Source organism: Trachypithecus francoisi, unplaced genomic scaffold, assembly GCF_009764315.1.
Source record: "Trachypithecus francoisi isolate TF-2019V2 unplaced genomic scaffold, Tfra_2.0 Contig01580, whole genome shotgun sequence".
Taxonomy (NCBI): domain Eukaryota; kingdom Metazoa; phylum Chordata; class Mammalia; order Primates; family Cercopithecidae; genus Trachypithecus; species Trachypithecus francoisi.
In genome coordinates, this window is record NW_022681443.1 from 1,372,573 (window position 1) to 1,385,868 (window position 13,296).

Genomic DNA, 13,296 nt, shown 5'->3' on the forward strand with positions numbered 1-13,296 from the left:
CGCCACCTCTCCGACCGCTCTTGCGTCTCTCTCCCGCCGCCGGGATCTCCGCCGCCCTCGCGTCCCCGTCCCTCTCTCGGCCTCCCTGCCTCCTGCGGCCCCGCTCGCCCTCTGCCCGCGGGGTCTCCGTCTCCGTCGCGGTCGCCCGCTGGCCTCCTCCCGCCTCCCTCTGCCCGCGCTGCCGCTCTCCCCTGCGCGTCTCTGTCCGTCTCCCTCGCGGCCTCTGTCCTTCTCTGTCTCTCCCCCTCCCTCTCTCCGTGCGGCCCCCTCTGTCTCGGACCCCGGCCCCCGCCTCGGCCGCGTCCCCGGCTCGCCCGGGAGCCCGAGCTCCCGCCGCCCGCGGCGCGCCGAGAACTCCCAACTCGCGGCACGCCGCCCCGCTTTGCGAGACTTTCGCCCCTCCTCACACGTGACCCGCGCCCCACTGCGGAGGCCGCGCGTCCCCCAGCCCGGGAGCCCCGGCGGCCCGCGGGGACTCGCCCTGCCCGCCCCTCGGCCTAACCCGGCCTCAAGCCCCTTCCTGCGGGGCCCGCGGCGCTGAGCAGGGGCTGGGGCTGGGGGCTGCTGGCCCCGCTCCTGCCCTGGATCCTGCCCGGGTTTTCCTCCTCACCCCAGGAGCGCTCCTCCCAGAACCCGTTCCTGATCCGCTCCCGGGTTTTGTGGGCCCCCCCCAGGGGGCAGGTGGAGAGGGTTCCTCTGAGCCGGGAAGGGGATGGGTGGGAGCTGGTCCATCTGGGGTCCCACAGAGTCCGGCCCCTCTCCTTGGCAGTCCTCATACTCTCCCGAAGTACCCCACTCCGGGAGTCCGAGGTGGCCCTATTGGAGGGACCCCTCACGATCACTCAGTCACCATTGCCCCATTTTACAGACGGCGAGACTGGGTACCAGAGAGGGTCAGAAACTCGGCCAAGGTCACCCAGAGATGACAGAACAAGGCCAAATCCTAGTCTCTTGTTCTCGCGTTCTCCATTACCCCAAGCTGTCAGGCCTGGGCCCCACAGTCTGGGGTGTCAGGGAACCCCCAGCAGCACCTGTCAAACCAGCTACTTCCTGACCATCCTGCCACGTCACTCTAGCCCTCTGAGGAGACAGGAGGGAAAGTGCTCCTCCTTCCAGGGTGGTAGGACGAGAGAACACCTGCAGTTAGACAACCAGCAGAACTTCCCTGGGAGTCTGGCCATCACCAACTGGCCCCAGTGCAGAGAGGGAGAGACCGAGGCCCCAAAGCCAAGTGGAGAACTGATGAAATCTGAAATCCCCTCTGGCTCTCCTGAGCCGTGAGGATGTCAGCATAAGAACAGCAACACACAAACCACCACAACTGTTTCCCTTCCTCGTGGGCTCTCCCTACCCAAAAGGATCCAGTCCCAACTCCTCAGTGTGGTGTAGTCAGGCCCACCTTATCTGGCATCCCACATCCCATAAATCCACAGTACACCCTGATTCCACAGATTCCAGAACATGCCACGGGCCTCCACACCTCTGCCTGCACGCACTGTTCCTCCTGCCTAAAATGCGCTTCCACTTTCTTTGCCCAGAGAATTCCTGCTGTTCCCCAAGTCCAGCCTCAGTGCCACTTCCTTGAGAAGGCCTCCTGATGACCCCAGCAGAAGGCCTTTATCACCCACTCATTCATTCAACCAGCACTAGGCACCCACCACATACCAGTCCCTGGGCTGGGCACAAGTATGGTTCTTGCTTAGTGGGATGAGGAGTCAGGCTAACCTAGGCTCAAAAGCACCTAGGAGCTACTTGACCTTGAACAAGTTTTTATTTAATCTGTTTGTAAATTGAGGACCCTAATGTCCTCCATTCCCCAGGGGTAGATTAAGTGAGGTGGATGCACAGATCATGGTAGGCGCTCAATAAATGTGGCCATCGTTTCTCACGGCTCTCTCCGACTGTGCAGACCTCCAGAACGCACGTCCTGTTCCACGCCTCTCCCTGGTTACCCTGCTGTGTCTTCACAGGCAGACAGCCAGGACTGATGTTCCATCACATGAATGCTCAGTGCGTGGATGCAGGGGAGACTCAAGCAGCCTGAGTGCCCTGTCGGCAACAGATGTGTGCCTGGTCTTTTTCAGCCTTTTCCATGGATCGAAAGTGGGAGGATGCGGGGAGACAAATGACCTGCCTGGCCACAGGCCTGACCTGGTAGCCGTCCTGGGAGTGTGGGGTGCAGGGAGAGGAGGAAGGGGCAGGCAGGAGGGGAAAATGGAGACGGATGATCCAAAGCATCTACTGTCACAGAATCAGTCTCCTGATGCCAAGTCCCTGGGCACAAACTTGAAGATGGCATGGGGGTTCTGGGGCAAGGAGGGTCACCTTGCCGGGCCTGGGCCGCACCCTGGGGCAGCTGCTCATCCTGCAAGGAAACTGGACTGGGAGGAGGTAGGGAGAGGCAAGCAGAGGAGCTCCAGGCAGGGAGAGGTTCGGAAGCCCCAGGAAAGAGCCATTTCCTCTCCAGACCTGTGTGACCCTGGGCAGCTCAACTCTCCTCTCTGGGCCTTTGTTTCCTCATATGTAAAGTGAGAAATCTAATATCCACTTTGAACATCTGTGTGTGTGGTTTTTTGTTTTTTGTTTTGTTTTGTTTTGTTTTGTTTTTGAGACAGAGTCTCGCTCTATCGCCCAGGCTGGAGTGCAGTGGCCGGATCTCAGCTCACTGCAAGCTCCGCCTCTCGGGTTTACGCCATTCTCCTGCCTCAGCCTCCCGAGTAGCTGGGACTACAGGCGCCCGCCACCTCGCCCAGCTAGTTTTTTGTATTTTTTAGTAGAGACAGGGTTTCACAGTGTTAGCCAGGATGGTCTCGATCTCCTGACCTCGTGATCCACCCGTCTCGGCCTCCCAAAGTGCTGGGATTACAGGCTTGAGCCACCGCGCCCGGCCTTGTTTTTGTTTTTAGATAGGGTCTGGCTCTGTGGCCCAGGCTGGAGGGCAGTGGCATCATCTCGGCTCACTGCAACTTCCACCTCCCGGGCTTAAGCCATCCTACCACCTCAGCCTCCTGAGTAGCTAGGACCACAGGCGTGTGCCACCATGCCAGGTTGTATTTTCTGTAGAGATGGGGTTTTGTCATGTTGTCCAGGATGGTCTCAAACTCTTGAGCTCAAGCGATCCACCTGCCTTGGCCTCCCAGCGTGCTAGGACTACAGGCGTGAGCCACCGCATGTGGTCGAGCAGCTGTTTTGAGGATAATCAAGGACTAAAGGAAGACTTCACATTGTTCACCTTATGTATGAATAGTTTCTAGCCCTGTGTGAGGTGTGAGGTGGAGATGGAAATGGGCATGCTGAGGCCTGGGGGCAGTGTGAGGGAGTTGAGGAAAGGCTTTGGTGTCAGAACCTGTGTGACCCTGGGCAAGATGCATGTCCTCTCTGGACCTCAGAGGCCTCGTCTGTAATGGGATAGTGTGGACTAGGTCTCCCAAGGGCAAGTGGCTTTGACATGATTCAGCACAGATGTGCCCCCTGGATGGAATGAGGACAACCCGTTTCCCCTGCGCTTGTACCCCTAGCTCAGCACTATCCAGACCTTTGCAGGGATTGTCTCCTTTAATTCTTGCAAGATCTCTCCAGGCACCTGTTACCAATGGGGAAACTGAGGCACAGACAGTACTGCCATGAGTGGCATGGCTGGGGTGACCAGGAACAATGGTCTGGAGGAAGGAGGTTCGCTCTGAAGTTTGGAGGAGAATGCTGGTAAAACCTCTGTCCATCCATACACTTTGGCAAAACGTCCTGGCCATCTCCATTCTCCATTCTCTCCTTTGATCCTCACAAGATCTCTGTGGGGTACAGGCTATGCCTGTCTTTACGTCACAGATGAGGACTCTGAACTGACACACAGAGAGGGGAAGTGGCTTGTCTGGGGTCAGTCAGGCAGTAAGCAACTGTCTGGGCCAGGATTTGAACCAGGCTCAACTTCCACTTTCTGGGGAAAGGTCATTCCAGGCTAGCAGAGCACTCACTAACCGATTTACTCTGGGGGCCTGCTCACACCTCCTGGGTCCTACAGGGGCCCTGAGAGCCTGTGTAGAGGGCTGAGAGAAGTGGAAGGGAGGGCAACTTGGGCCAGGCAGGTGGACAGCTGGGGAGGAGAGGGAAAAGGCTACTTCAAAATGCTAGAGTCACAGAGTCCAGAGGTTTTTGGCCTAGAGTGTCTTAAAGTTCAGCCAGGGCCGGTGGCTCATGCCTGTAATCCCAGCACTTTGGGAGGCTGAGGCAGGCAGATCACTTGAGGTCATGAGTTCGAGGCCAGCCTGGCTAACATGGTGAAACCCCAACTCTACTAAAAATATAAAAATTAGCCAGGCATTGTAGCTCGCACCTGTAATCCCAGCTACTCCAGAGGCTGAGGCTTGAACCTGGGAGGCGGAGGTTGCAGTGAGCTGAGATTGCGCCACTGCACTCCAGCCTGGGCTACAGAGCAAGACTCCATCTCAAAAAAATAAATAAATAAATAAAAGTCCAGCCAGCCCATTCTGCAGATGAGGCAAACTGAGGTAGCCTAGCTACTTAGATTAGAAATCAGATCAGGACACAGCTGGCCCGCCTCGGAGCTCTAAAGTCCCAGCAGCTCCCAGGGGGTGAGGTCCAGAGGTGATTAAAGGGACACTGGGGGGCCAGAGGCCCAGAACTCATCCCAGCAGGCTGTGCCCTGGGGACAGAGGACTGTAGGGGTCTCTCCTGCCCTCCACCTCCACCCTCGCCCACCCCCCAGCACTCAGTAGTCACCAGGGTGGAATATTTTAGCACCTATAGAAAAACCGCCACAGACGGCCGTGGCAGCTGTTGCTAAGGAGACGCTCCCAAAATAGCCCCCCTCCGCCAACCTTTCCCGCTGCTGCTCCTGCTGTGGGGAGGGGAGGAGACCAGGGAGGGAGGGGGTGGCACATGAGTCCTCGCCCCAGGCTTACCCACCCATCCTGGCCCCTGGTGCCCACCCTGGTCCAAGACCTGGGCAGCCACAGGTCTGTGGAAGGGCAGGAGCTGTCCCATACGTGCCTGTGACTTCAGTCACAGTCCTCAGCTGGGGAAGAAGGTCACTCAGGTGATAGGAGATAGGGGAGCAGAATTCCCGGCACCCAAGACCCCCCAGCACACTCCCCACACATACACAATTACAGGTTAACAGTTCTCTACATCCACTGTACATACCATGAATACAGTCCCATGCATGCCCACCGAGGGGTACACACACATCAGCAAAGATGCATTAGATGCACGGGTAAACATATGCCACAACTACACCACATCCACCTGCATACACACACCATAGAGCCACAAAGACATGCTTTTATATCCACATATTCACACACCCATCCCAAATACACACGCACACCAATACATGCATGCCAGGTACACGGGCACACACACACACACCAATGTACATATACCCTCACAGCACATGGACACACATATTCACAGATACACACAACTGTCCAAACACATGCCCAGCCTGTGGCACCTAAAGGGCAGTTAGTGGTGTTACCCAGTAGGCTCTATCCGGGGTGCTGTGTCTTAGGGTTTCCAGAAATCCTCACTTAGTGGGGAACTTCTACAATCCAACCACAGGGCAGAAGGTATGGAGGTGGCAGGCAGGTGAATGGAGGGTTGTGTCTCTGTGAACCCCTTTAAGTCTGGGGACCAGATGATGCCTGGTGCTCAAGAGAGCTGCCCTGGACCCACTTCTCCAAGGGGAAAGTGGAGTGGACTCTCTCACCTGCAGACTTGAAACCTCTGGGCATGGAGATTTCTGAGCCCCAGGGGCTGGGGTGATAAAGAGGACAAGATGGCAATTGGGTGGCAACTGTGATGGTCTGTGGCATGCCCAAGGCACTTTCCAGTTGGTGAGCCGCTTTTACACTGCATTATTTCACACACTTGGTAACAGCTACTCTGAGATACTGGTGGAGGTGTCCCCATGTCTGAGTCTCAGAGAGGAGAGAGAACTCCATGGCCACACAGTAAGTTACTAGAAGAGCTGGACCCAGAACCCAAGGGGGTGCCAGCACCCAGCCCCAGTGCCTTGCACTTGGCTGCACTGCACGAGCTTGGAAGGGGCCACCGGGTGCAGGGCCTAGCTCTGCCCCTGATGAGCCCCAAGTTACTGGGGGCAGCCAGGCCCTCCATCTTCCCACCTGGAAAGCTGAGAATGAATCCCCAGGGGTGTTTTCAAGCAGCGGCTTGTGGCCACCGTCAGGGCTGGGAAGTGGTGTTTGCTGGAAGTCCTCGGAATGCCAGCGCAAGGACGAAGGGTGGCCCAGCCGCTCCCCTTCTCCTTTGGCCAGCCGCGGTCTCTCTCCAGCCTCGCTCTGTGACTCCTAAATCCGGGCTCCGGGTCTTCGTTCGCGCCTCGTCACTCTGGAGACGCTGCGAGCCGCTTGCGGTTGCCGTAGGAACCTCGCCAGGGCCTCCGCGCGGCGCACGACTCCGCGCGCTGAGAGCCGCGTTTCGGTCACCGAGAGACACCTGTCGCCAGCGGCGAGGGATGGGGGCGTCGCGGCCCGGGTTATTAAGCTTTTCTTTTTAATTGAGATGTAACTTACAAACAGTACAGCGAATATCTTCAGAGTACAGCTCTACGGGGCGCGGGGGCGCACGCCTGTAATCCAGCACTTTGGGAGGCCGAGGCAAGAGGCTCCCTTGAGCCCAGGAGTTTGAGACCAGCCTGGGCAACATAGCGAGACCCTGTTTTTTTTTTTTGGGGGGGGTTCGGAGTCTCGCTCTATCGCCCAGGCTGGAGTGCAGTGGCCAGATCTCAGCTCACTGCAAGCTCCGCCTCCCGGGTTTACGCCATTCTCCTGTCTCAGCCTCCCGAGTAGCTGGGACTACAGGCGCCCGCCACCTCGCCCGGCTAGTTTTTTGTATTTTTTAGGAGAGACGGGGTTTCACGGTGTTAGCCAGGATGGTCTCGATCTCCTGACCTCGTGATCCACCCGTCTCGGCCTCCCAAAGTGCTGGGATTACAGGCTTGAGCCACCGCGCCCGGCCGAGACCCTGTTTTTTTTAGAAAAAAATAACAGTGTAGTGGCGAGCACCTGTAGTCCCAGCTACTCAGGAGGCCGAGCCAGGAGGATGGCTTGAGCCCAGGAGTTCGAGGCTGCAGTGAGCTATCATTCCTGTCACTGCACTCCTACTCCAGCCAGAGCAACAAAGCCAGACCCCGTCTCTTAGAAAAAAAAAAAAAAGGTACAGCTCCATTAATTTTTCAGACATACTCATAAAACTCGTGTTACCACCACCGTGATCAAGACACAGAAGACTTCCAGGCCCTAGAAGTCTCACGTCTTCAGGAATGAACGGGTGAGGGAGAGGTCACCATCTGAAACCCTGGAATTGTCGGCTTTTGCCCCTCTCTGCTCTAGCAGACCCTCTTTGGGCCTCATTTGGCTCTGAAGGCAAACAAGGAGCTGAGGTGACGTGCATTGCGTGGTTTATATCTTGCAAATCACTTTACATATTTAGCTAACTTTGGCCGGGCGCGGTGGCTCACCCCCGTAATCCCAGCACTTTGGGAGGCTGAGGCGGGTGGATCACGAGATCCGGAGATTGAGACCATCATGGCTAACACAGTGAAACCCCGTGTCTACTAAAAATACAAAAAATTAGCCTGGCGTGGTGGCAGCCGCCTGTAGTCTCAGCTACTCGGGAGGCCGAGGCAGGAGAATGGCCTGTACCCGGGAGGCGGAGCTTGCAGTGAGCAGAGATCGCGCCACTACACTCCAGCCTGGGCGACAGAGCAAGACTCCGTCTCCAAAAAAAAAAAAAAGATATTTAGCTAACTTTAACCCAGATAACTGTTGTATGAGGTCAGTACTTGGTTTATACCCAGGTTAAGGATTTGAACACTGTAACTTAGAGAGATTCTAAATTCAGACAGCTCTTACGTGGTGGAGTTTGAGGGTCTAACTCATCTGTCTAGACCTTGACGCTCATCTCTTCCTTCTTCCCTTCGTTGGCTTCTACAGACCAGGCGCGGTGGCTCATGCCTGTAATCCCAGCACTTTGGGAGGCCGAGGCAGGTGGATCACCTGATGTAAGGAGTTGGAGACCTGCCTGACCAACATGGCAAAACCCCGCCTCTACTAAAAATCAAAAAATTAGCCGGGCGTGGTGGCAGGCGCCTGTAATCCCAGCTACTCGGGAGGCTGAAGCAGGAGAATCGCTTGAACCCGGGAGGTGGAGGTTGCAGTGAACTGAAATGGCGCCAGTGCACTCCAATCTGGGTGATAGAGTGAGACTCCGTCTGAAAATAATAATAATGATAATAATAATAATAAATAATGGTACAAGTAAAAGGCACTGGGGGCGGGGGCAGGCCTTGTCTTATCTCCGCGCCTTTGTGCAATTAGTACCTTCTACTGGGGACTCTCCTCTCTTCCCCCAGGTTTTTGTCTCCGAGGGAAGCTCCTATTCACCCTCCAAAGCCCACTAGAGCATCATTTCCCCTAAAGCCTTCCTTAAGAGCAATCCTCCCAGGGACTCCCTCCAACCCAGAGTGATGGCTGTTTTTCCTCTGTGCGGTCCAGTCTGTGCCCAGGCACCGCCTCCCACAGCACCAGAAAGGTTCCTGGAGGCTGCACCTAAGTTCAACCCGCAAGGCGCCTGGTGCCCAGCTGGTCTTCGGTAAATGTGCTTGGAACTAAAAGAGAGGTTTTGACCCTTGGTGTTTGTAACCTTGGTGTCTCAGTCAAATGCGGCCCGCGCTGCCCCTGCCTCCTGTCACTCCAAAGATATTGAGCCAGGGAAAGAGCTTCCCAAACACCTGGGGTGGAACAGCAGGGAGAGGAAGGCTGGGCCCACCCCGCGCTCCATTAGGAAATGGACTCGTCCGCGCCTCCGGGCGGGCGGGACCTCAGGGGCTGCCTGGGAAGAGGTCATTCCTTCTACGGGGGAGCGTCCACTCGCTTAGGCCAGAGGAAGACTTAGCGGCCTAGAGGAAGCTGTAGGGGAGGCCCGGAAACCCGGGACATAGCTTTCCTTCCAGGCCCCTGCCCGGTGAGAGACAGCCGATTAAGTGGAGTGATTTTCACTTTACACCCGTATTTCCTTCCACACAGAATTGGAGGCAGTTTGCAGGATATTCCAAACAGTGGTGAAATATAAGAAAGGGCTAGGAGCAGAAAAAGAGAGCGAGCGAGAGAGATTATATATACCTATTTTTTAAAAAATATTTGAGCAAGTCCCCCATTCTCTCTCCCATACATCTGACTTTGAACGTAGAATTTGCTTTGTTAGGGAGAAGAAAACAGTCCTTGCTCTTTGAGCTAAAGGAAATTTCCCTCTTTGCTTTCCTCTGCAGCAGGCACATTTTTGAATGTTGGGAAATTGAAGCTCAGAGACGTGAGGGACTTGCCGGGATCCACCCAGCAGCAGGGACAGATAGTGAATGACCGTGCAGGTGGCCAGAGTGCTGGCAGGGGCTAGAGCCAAATGTTTTCCATGAGTAAAGATTTCCCCTTTTCTCCATGGGAAGCTTTGAAAAGTCTCCACCTGGGAGCCGAGTGGACACGAAAGAGGCGGGGCTCATTACTGAGGACAGAGCGGTAGGACTTTGGGGAAAGGAGAGCCATGTGACTTTGGGGAGCAATAGACAAATTTGAGCCCCGATTTCCTCATCTGTAAAATGAGGACATAGTATCCATTTAGTAGGCACATCGGGAAAACTGGATGCAAAAAGCAATGACTACGCACCTGCAATACTTCATTTCATTTTGAGACAGGGTCTCACTCTGTCACCCACGCCCAGGTTCAAGTAGAGTAGCGTGATCTCAGTTCACTGCAGCCTTGACCTCCCAGGCTCAGGTGATCCTCCCACCTCAGCCTCTCAAGAAGCTGGAACTGTAGGCATGTGCTACCACGCCTGGCTAATTTTTGTCTTTTTTTTTTTTTGGAGACAGAGTCCCGCTCTGTCACCCAGGCTGGAGTGCAGGGCCTGATGTTGGCTCACTGCAACCTCTGCCTCCTGGGTTCAAGCAATTCTCCTGCCTCAGCCTCCCAAGTAGCTTGGATTACAGGCACATGCCACTAAGTCCGGCTAATTTTTGTCTTTTTAGTAGAGACAGGGTTTCACCATGTTGGTCAGGCTGATCTCAAACTCCTGACCTCAGGTGATCCGCTCACCTCAGCCTCCCAAAGTGCTAAGATTACAGGCATGAGCCACTGTTCCTGGCCATAATTTTTGTCTTTTTTTTTTGTAGCAATAGAGTTTCACCAGGTCGCCCAGGTTTGTCTCAAACTCCTGGCCTCAAGAGATTTGCCTGCCTGTTCTCCCAAAGTGCTGAGATTACAGGCATGAGCCACTGCACCTGGCCTCTTTTTATTTTTTTCTTTTTGAGACAAGGTCTTGCTCTGTCGCTTAGTTTGAAATACAGTGATGTGATCATTCCTCCCTGTAGCATTCGACTCCTGGGCTCAAGCGATCCTCCTGCTTCAGCATCTCAAGTAGCTGGAGCCAGAGGTTTGTGTCACCATGCCCAGTTATTCTTTGTTTTATTTTCTGTTTTTTAAATTTTTCGTAGAGACGAGTCTTGCTGTGTTGCCTTGACTGGTCTTATACTCCTGGCCTCAAGTGATCCCCCTGCCTCTGCCTCCCAAAATGCTGGGATTACAGGTGTGAGCCACCGTGACTGGCCTACTTCTGTCTTTATTTTTCCCATTTAGCAGATGAAAAAGCCGAGGCCCAGAGAGGGGACATGGCACATTCAAGGCCACAGAGGCAGGCCTGGGACAAGGTCTAGCATCCAGCTTGGATTTCTTCCCCTACAGCACCACTGTCCCTCCTCAAATCGTCTCTGGCCTTGGCCAGGTTCCCTGTGGTCTTGAGGAAATAAAGGGAAAGGGAGGATCCAGCCTTATTCCAACCCTACCTCCCCCCCCAACACACACAGTGGGGGCTGCTTCCCAGGAGGACAGATGTTTTCACCAAATGGCACTTGCACGTGCTTTTCCCTGGCTTGGGGAGGAGGTGGGCGCTGAGAAGGAAATGCCAGCTGGTTGGGCAGAGAGAACCGCAGCCACACCTGAGGGATTTAAATAGCCTCCGCCTTCTCTGGGCACTGGCTGAGGGGGAGGCATCTGGGCAGGGTTGGAGGGGAGCGGGGAACAGAAGGGCCGTTTGGAACCTGCCACAGCCCAGGGATGAGCGCCTGGCTCTTCCTCCTAGAGGGACCTGGTCCAGGCATCTCACCTCCCTGGACCTCAAGGTCCATCCCCTGCAAAGCGAGTCTCTGAAGGCCACTGAACCGCGTGCCTATTGATGGAAAGAACCTGAGTAACAGGCCTGACCCATGCTTGGCACCCATGCTCAATGCTTGATGGCTCTCATGATCACCACCTCTCTGCTAGGGCAGGAGGGCCCGCTGCTGAATCTCCGACAAATGAGCTCCCACCCGCTGCTCACCCACCTCGCGTGACAGGGTGTTCGTCACCTGCCATGGCAACCCACAGTGTAAGGTAGGGATTTCATGGCAGACCGTGTGTTGGAATCCGGGCTACAGGACTACTTAGTGTCTGTGTGACCTCAAGCAAGTTATTTAGCCTCCCTGCCTCGCTTTCCCCATGTGTAAAATGAGAATGAGGCCAGGGCTTCCTCAGTGTTGTTTAGATGAGTACCTTTGGAACTTTATAGTTAAACAGGGTCCCCAGGGCATTCATGTGCACATCAGAGTCTGATTCACCCCGGAATGCCTGGGGAGGGACTGAGATTCTGCATTCCCAACACACAGTAGCAATGCTACTGGTCTTTGGACTGTATTTGGGGTCTCAAAGGACTGCCTTGCCTGGGCGCGGTGGCTCACGCCTGTAATCCCAGCACTTTGGGAGGCCGAGGCAGGCGAATCACCTGAGGTCAGGAGTTCGAGACCAGCCTGGCCCACACAGTGAAACCCCATCTCTACTAAAAATACAAAAATTAGCCTGGTGTGGTGGCACGCGCCTGTAATCCCAGCTACCTGGGAGGCTGAGGCATGAGAATCCCCTGAACCCAGGAGGCAGAGATTGCAGTGAGCCAAGACTGTGCCACTGCACTCCAGCCTGGGCCACAGAGTGAGACTCTGTCTCAAAAAAAAAAAAAAAAAAAAAAAAAAAAGAGAAAAGAAAGAAAAGAAAAAAGAAAAAGGAAAAAAAAAAGGACTGCCTTTCCCTGGGAGTCAAAGTAGGGAAAGTAGGGGGCATAGAGGGTCATGAAAAAATCACTGGAGTGACAGATTTTTATCACAGAAAAGGGGCTGGCCATAGTGGCTTATGTCTGTAATCCCAGCACTTTGGAAGGCTGAGGCAGGCAGATGACTTCAGCACAAGAGTTCGAGACTAGCCTGGGCAACATAGTGAGCCCCCATCTCTATTTAAATACATTTGTCATGGAAAAGCCTCTCTGGTTATCTGTGGCAGGAGGTGGGAGTGAGAGGAGGAGGTCTGTTATTTAGAGAGAGATGAGGGCCCTGAGTGGGAGGAGGGCTTACTCAGGTCAAGGAGGGGAGGCTAAGGGCCCTCAGCTCACCTGGCCCACTCTTTCAGATGCAGAGACTTATCTCCAGAGAAGGTGGTGGACCTGCTCAGACCACACAGCTCTGGGAGGATTCCCTCCCACCAGGGGGCCCTTCACTCCCCACCCTTCCTGCCGCTCAGGCCTCCCGGGTCTCTCCTGGCCTGTGTGTCCCTGTTTAATATCCTAGTAACACCAAGAAGAGGGAGGCACTAATAAGGACCCTGGATCTCCCTGACCAACTTGACCTCCTTCCTACTCACAACAACCCCATTTTACAGGTGAGAAAATTGAGGCCTAGAGAGGGGAAGGCCCACCAACCCAGGATGCAGCTGAGGTCAGTCTGATTCCGCTGCTGAGTGGTGTGCCATTACCATTGTCCACCTGCAACAAGGTCGGGTCCCGACTGTGTGGACATCCAAATTAACAGACAGAGGTGGGGACTCCGCTTCGGCTGGCCCCGCCCCACCGCACCCTCCCAAGGAGGGAGCTCCAGCTCTGGGAAAATGAGGACAATAGCAGGGATCGCCTCACAGGGCACTCCCACGTGCTGGCTCCTGCCAAGCGCTGGCACCAGTGTTATGGGGCCTGTGTACAGATGAGGAAACTGAGGCAGAGACAGGGGCTTGGTGGCAGGCCTCCGGTTTCTGCGGAGGGAAGGCAGAGGACACTTGGGACATGGGTCGTGGCGGGCACCCGGCGCACACGGCAGCCGGGCGCAGGTCAGAAGACCCTCGCGTCACCGGGCCGCCCCGCCCCGCCCGGGAGCCGGGCGCTGGGATGGGCGGGAGGCGGGAACTCCGGGC